This window comes from Meles meles, chromosome 13 (genome assembly GCF_922984935.1).
Source record: "Meles meles chromosome 13, mMelMel3.1 paternal haplotype, whole genome shotgun sequence".
Classification (NCBI taxonomy): Eukaryota; Metazoa; Chordata; class Mammalia; order Carnivora; family Mustelidae; genus Meles; species Meles meles.
Genome location: NC_060078.1, coordinates 48,746,018 through 48,753,505, shown reverse-complemented (window position 1 = coordinate 48,753,505; position 7,488 = coordinate 48,746,018). Strand labels below are relative to the sequence as shown.

General features: G+C 41.9%; 1 pseudogene; it reads left to right on the top strand.

Moving 5' to 3' along the window:
* The first annotated feature begins 945 nt into the window (after nucleotides 1–945).
* Nucleotides 946–1,059, top strand: LOC123955881 (annotated as a pseudogene).
* Nucleotides 1,060–7,488: the final 6,429 nt, after the last annotated feature.

Below are 7,488 nucleotides of genomic sequence, written 5' to 3'. Positions count from 1 at the left end.
TTAGCTTGTGAAAACCTGCAAACGTGCTTTAAAACCCTACACGATTTTGTATAAATGACACTGGAGGGCAGCGGGAAATCAGCTTTTCCACACCAGCTGCCATCTATGGTTGGCCCCCTTGCCCAGGGCTCCTAACTTGACCCCCCCACCGCAACCCCGACACTCCTTTCCCAGGGAGGGTGTTTCTCAGGCTGCATCTCAGCCCACCGTCCAAGAAGCAAAGCTGAAGGAGCAGAGCTTGGAGCTGAGAAATCGCTAGGAATGGACAGGAAAGCGGCAACAGGACAGGAGCCAAGAACAAGGATCAAGTGAAAGAAGCCACAGGGAGGGGAATAAAAGCCGCCAGATTTACCAGAACAATCCTGGACCTCTGCCGCCCTCTAGCAGGCACTGGTGGCACCGTCTCCCAGCTGCGGGAGTGCAGGCACCCAGAGCAGGCTCCAATGCAGGGCTCTTGAACAGACACTGTCCCTTTCAAGCAGGTCACCTTGGGAAGTTATTGAAAACAGCCCTGCAGAAGTTCTTATTTGGAAAGTGAAGGGTAATACTAGTCCCTAAGTCCTGTGAGATGTTTATGAGGTTTAAATGGCCAAGATGGAGTAACAGGGACCAGACTTGCCCTCCTCCTACCCCCACTCCCGCAAGAACCCCTGGGGATGGGGATGGGGGTTGGGCAGGACTGACCAAATATCCCAAAGAGCAGTTTTCAGCACAGGGCACATCAGACACGAAGTACGGGATCCCTAGGAGAGAGGAAACAAATGATCCCCATGATTGCTCAGCTCACTGACCAGAGAGTTTCCAGGGTACAGGGAGGGGACCCTGGCACAGCTTGCAGACTCCATGAATGGAGGAGACAAAGCCAGAGTCCAAAGATACCGAGACAATTCCTGAGGACCTGGAGCAAGGCAGAGCTGAGCAAAAAGACAACTCCAGAGAAGTCAGGCGCTCACTTCCGCAGCACATGCACTAAACTTGGAGTGATACGGAGAAGATGAGCATGGCCCTGGGTAAGGATGGTGCACAAGTTCGTGAAACTCCAGAGAAAGGGTCCTCTTTAAGTATGTAGCAGAGTACCGATCAGCATGTGTGTATGGAGAAATTACCAGAAATCAGGAACGGACCACCTGTCCACAGTGGAGGAAGGGGTACCCAGCATTCACACAGGATCAGAACAGGGTCTCTTCCCACAAGCCAGAATGAAAACTTTGCAAACCGTGAGACCTTAGGTGGAATCTTGCTTCAGGAGTAGGGAATGATTACCCCTAGAGTAAACACAGCTCCAACCCACAACCACCCCCCCCAAATCCGCCCTAAGAAATTTAAAGGCATGACCTGAAAGGGTCAAACTGTTTCTAAGTAAACTTAACCATATCCCAGGAGGAAGCTAAAAATAAATAAATAAATAACTAATAAAATTCAGGAAAATAAAAATAGCCAGCACACAAGGATAAAAAGTAACAGTGCTCAACAATCAATAAAAAATGGCTACACATGCAAAGCGGCAGGGAAATTATCCATAATGAAAGGAAAACCCAAGCAATGGACTGAGTGCCAAAATATGACTCATCAAAACTGGTAAGCCAGGGATCAAGCAATACTTAGAGGGGCGTTACAGCACTAACTCAGTTTGAAAGCAAGGAAAATCTCAAATCTATGATTATCAGCTTCCATCTTAAAAAAATAAAAAAAGAACAAATTACACCCAGAGTAAGCAGGAGAAAGAAAAAAAAAAAAGATTAGGGCATAAATCAAAAATACAAAGTAGAAGAACAAGAGAAGAAAATCAGTGAGTTAAAAAGTTGGAGGGTTTAAAAAAAAAAAAAAGATCAGAGGTGTCTGGGTGGCTCAGTCATAAAGCATCTGCCTTCAGCTCAGGTAAGGATCCTGGGGTCCTGGGATGGAGCCCCACATCAGGCTCCCTGCTCAGCCAGAAGCTTGCCTCTCCCTCTTCCACTCCCCCTGCTTGTATTCCTTCTCCTGATGTGTCAAATAAATAAAAACTTAAAATAAATAAATAAGATCAATAAAATTGATAAGCCTTTGGTCAGACTGCTCACAAAATAGGAAAGAAGAACTTAAACTACTGATGTCAGGAGTGGTAGATTTGATATAATTATAGATTCTACAGCTATGGCCAACAGACACATGAAAAAGTGCTCCACATCACAGGGCATCAGGGAAATACAAATCAAAACCACAATGAGATACCACCTCACACCAGTCAGAATGGCTAAAATTAACAAGTCAGGAAGTGACAGATGCTGGCAAGGATGTGGGGAAAGGGGAACCCTCCTATACTGTTGGTGGGAATGCAAGCTGGTGCAACCACTCTGGAAAACAGCATGGGGGTTCCTCAAAACATTGAAAATAGAACTACCCTATGACCCAGCAATTGCACTACTGGGTATTTACCCTAAAGATACAAACGTAATGATCTGATGGGGCACGTGCACCCGAATGTTTATAGCAGCAATGTCCATAATAGCCAAACTATGGAAAGAACCTAGATGTCCATCAACAGATGAATGGATAAAGAAGATGTGGTATATATATACAATGGAGTACTATGCAGCCATCAAAAGAAATGAAATCTTGCCATTTGCAATGACATGGGTGGAACTAGAGGGTATTATGCTGAGAGTGAAATAAGCCAATCGGAGAAAGACAACTATCATATGATCTCCCTGATATGAGGATGTGGAGATGCAACATGGGGGGTTTGGGAGGTAGGAGAAGAATAAATGAAACCAGATGGGATCAGGAGGGAGACAAACCATAAGAGACTCTTAATCTCACAAAACAAACTGAGGATTGCTGAGGGGAGGGGGGTCGGGAGAGGGAGGTGGGGTTATGGACATTGGGGAGGGTACATGCTATGGTGAGTGCTGTGAAGTGTGTAAACCTGGCGATTCACAGACCTGTACCCCTGGGGCTAATAATACATTATATGTTAATAAAAAATAATAATTAAAAAGAAATTATAGATTCTATAGCTGTTAAAAAGAAAAAAGAGCATATTATAGAAAACTTGAGACCAGCATAGTCAAGAAGTAAAATAAAATGGATAAATTCCATAAAAGCTATTATCAGTGTTCACTAAAAAGTAAACAAATGATCTGAAAGATCCTTAATATCTATTTTTAATGTAAATTTATACTTTAAAATGTTCCCACAAAGAAAATTCCAGGTCCATATTGTTTCATTAGCTAACACTTAAGAAAGAAAAATATACCAATTTTATATAACTCTTCCAGAAAATTGTAAAGGAGGAAATACTTCTCAACCCATCCTAAGAGTTTGGTTAGTATTGCCCTGACACCAAAATCAGACAGACTTATAAAAAAAAACAAAACTGTAGACCTATATCCCTAAGAAAACCGATACAAAAAATAAAACAGCCAAACAAAATTTTAGCATATGAAAGCCAATGATATAAAAAGATTGTACATCATGACCAAGTAAGATATTCCAGGAAGGCAAGGTCAATTGGCGGTTTGAAAATCAATCTGTGTAATTCATCACCTTTATCAATTAAAAAAGAAAAAATATCATATAGGCATCTCAGTAGACACTGTAGAAATATTTTCATAAAATCCACCTTCATTCCACATGAAAACTGTCAGAAAACTAGAAATAGAAAGAACTTCCTCAACCTGATAAAGGACCTCTATAAAGAATCTTCTGTGAGTTCATCCAATTTCATAGCTTCCAAAATCATCCATACACCAACAAGTCTCAAATTTATTTCTCTAGTTCAGACCTCCTCCCTGAACCTTAGACACCACTTGAATATCGAATAGCAATCTCCAATAATAATATATTATTTCATTCACTTAGCTAAGATTTGAGCTTTTCCTTCTACAGTAATTAGTAAAATTGGAGTACAGTTTTCTTTACATGCATTGTTCTTATCTGAATTTTGAATTAAAAATTACATTAGACTTATAAAACAGGCCAGAAAACATTCTATTTTTCTATTGGTGGAGTCCTTTATAAAAATCAGGAATTAGGAGGAGTCAAGATGGCGGAGAAGTAGCAGCCTGAGACTACATCAGGTAGCAGGAGATCAGCTCGATAGCTTATCTAAACATAGCAAACACCTACAAATCCAACGGGAGAGCGAAGAGAAGAAGAACAGCAACTCTAGAAACAGAAAATCAACCACTTTCTGAAAGGTAGGACTGGCGGAGAAGTGAATCTAAAACGACGGGAAGATAGACCGCGGGGGGAGGGGCCGGCTCCCGGCAAGCGGCGGAGGAACGGAGCACAAAATCAGGACTTTTAAAAGTCTGTTCCACTGAGGGACATTGCTCCAGGGGCTAAACCGGGGTGAAGCCCACGCGGGGCCAGCGTGGCCCCAGGCCCCGCAAGGTCACAGAAGGATCGGGGGTGTCAGAGTGTCGGAGAGCTCGCAGGTATTAGAACGGAGAAACCGGCTGCAAAGACAGAGCCGAGGACTGAACTCTCAGCTCGGGGTTACCTTGAACTGGTCGCGGGCTGGGTGAGCTCGGAGCGCGGCTAGAGGCTGGGGATACGGGAGTGATTGGGTGCTGTCCTCTGGGGGCGCACTGAGGAGTGGGGCCCCAGGCTCTCGGCTCCTCCGGGCCGGAGACTGGGAGGCCGCCATTTTCATTCCCGTCCTCCGGAACTCTACGGAAAGCGTTCAGGGAACAGAAGCTCCCAAAAGCGAACCCGAGCCGATTACTTAGTCCGGCCGCCGGTAAGGGCGGTGCAATCCCGCCTCGGGCAAAGACACTTGAGAGTCACTACAACAGGCCCCTCCCCCAGAAGATCAACAAAATATCCAGCCAGGACGAAGTTCATCTATCAAGGAGAAAGCAGATTCAATTCCTAAGACAGCAGAGCAATTCCAGAGGAGGAGAAAGCAAAGCACGGAACTCATGGCTTTCTCCCCATGATTCTTTAGTCTTGCGGCTACTTCAATTTTTTTTTTCTTTTTTCAATTTTTTATTTTTTTTTCTTTTTTCAATTTTTTTTTCTTTTTTCTTTTTTCTTCTTCTGCTAAATTTTTTTAAAAACTTTTACCCTTTTCTTTTTTAACGTTTTTTGACTAGTTCATCTAAATATATATATTTTTTCTTTCTTTTTTATATTTTTTTATTTGTTTTATTTTTTAAATTTTTTTCTTTTTTTTTTTTTTTTCTTTTTTCTCAGAACCTGTTTTTTATCCCCTTCCCCCCCCCCCCCCCCCCCACAATTTGGGTCTCTTCTGATTTGGTTACAGCGCATTTTTCCGGGGTCTTTGCCACCCTATTAGTAGTTTATTTGCTCCTTCATATCCTCTTATCTGGACAAAATGACAAGGCGGAAAAAATCACCACAAACAAAAGAACAAGAGACAGTACCGAAGGCTAGGGACCTAATCAACACAGACATTGGTACTATGTCAGATCAAGAGTTCAGAATGACGATTCTGAACATTCTAGCCGGGCTCGAAAAAGGCATGGAAGATAGTAGAGAAACCCTCTCTGGAGATATTAAAGCCCTTTCTGGAGAAATTAAAGAACTAAAGTCTAACCAAGTTGAAATCAAAAAAGCTATTAATGAGGTGCAATCAAAAATGGAGGCTCTCACTGCTAGGATCAATGAGGCAGAAGAAAGAATTAGTGATATAGAAGACCAAATGACAGAGAATAAGGAAGCTGAGCAAAAGAGGGACAAACAGCTACTGGACCATGAGGGGAGAATTCGAGAGATAAGTGACACCATAAGACGAAACAACATTAGAATAATTGGGATTCCAGAAGAAGAAGAAAGAGACAGTGGAGCAGAAGGTCTATTGGAGAGAATTTCCTTAATATGGCAAAGGGAACAAGCATCAAAATCCAGGAGATGCAGAGAACCCCCCTCAAAGTCAACAAGAATAGGTCCACACCCCGTCACCTAATAGTAAAATTGACAAGTCTTAGTGACAAAGAGAAAATCCTGAAAGCAGCCCGAGAAAAGAAATCAGTAACATACAATGGTAAAAATATTAGATTGGCGGCAGACTTATCCTGGCAGGCCAGAAAGAGCTGGCATGATATATTCAGAGCACTCAACGAGAAAAACATGCAGCCAAGAATACTCTATCCAGCTAGGCTATCATTGAAAATAGAAGGAGAGATCAAAAGCTTCCAGGACAAACAAAAACTGAAAGAATTTGCAAACACCAAACCAGCTCTCCAGGAAATATTGAAAGGGGTCCTCTAAGCAAAGAGAGAGCCTAAAAGTAGTAGATCAGAAAGGTACAGAGACAATATACAGTAACAGTCACCTTACAGGCTACTAATGGCACTAAATTCATATCTCTCAATAGTTACCCTGAATGTTAATGGGCTAAATGCCCCAATCAAAAGACACAGGGTATCAGAATGGATAAAAAAACAGAACCCATCAGTATGTTGCCTACAAGAAACTCATTTTAGACGCGAAGACACCTCCAGATTTAAAGTGAGGGGGTGGAAAACAATTTACCATGCTAATGGGCATCAGAAGAAAGCTGGGGTGGCAATCCTTAGATCAGATCAATTAGATTTTAAGCCAAAGACTATAATAAGAGATGAGGAAGGACACTATATCCTACTCAAAGGGTCTGTCCAACAAGAAGATCTAACAATTTTAAATATCTATGCCCCTAACGTGGGAGCAGCCAACTATATCAACCAATTAATAACAAAATCAAAGAAACACATCAATAATAATACAATAATAGTAGGGGACTTTAACACTCCCCTCACTGAAATGGACAGATCATCCAAGCCAAAGATCAACAAGGAAATAAAGGCCTTAAATGACACACTGGACCAGATGGACATCACAGATCTATTCAGAACATTTCATCCCAAAGCAACAGAATACACATTCTTCTCTAGTGCACATGGAACCTTCTCCAGAATAGATCACATCCTGGGTCACAAATCAGGTCTCAACCGGTATCAAAAGATTAGGATTATTCCCTGCATATTTTCAGACCACAATGCTCTGAAGCTAGAACTCAATCACAAGACGAAAGCTGGAAAGAACCCAAATACATGGAGACTAAACAGCATCCTTCTAAAGAATGAATGGGTCAACCAGGAAATTAAAGAAGAATTGAAAAAATTCATGGAAACAAATGATAATGAAAACACAACAGTTCAAAATCTGTGGGACACAGCAAAGGCAGTCCTGAGAGGAAAATATATAGCGGTACAAGCCTTTCTCAAGAAACAAGAAAGGTCTCAAGTACACAACCTAACCCTACGCGTAAAGGAGCTGGAGAAAGAACAAGAAAGAAACCCTAAACCCAGCAGGAGAAGAGAAATCATAAAGATCAGAGCAGAAATCAATGAAATAGATACCAAAAAAACAATAGAAAAAATCAATGAAACTAGGAGCTGGTTCTTTGAAAGAATCAATAGGATTGATAAACCCCTGGCCAGACTCATCAAAAAGAAAAGAGAAAGGACCCAAATCAATAAAATCATGAATGAAAGAGGAGAG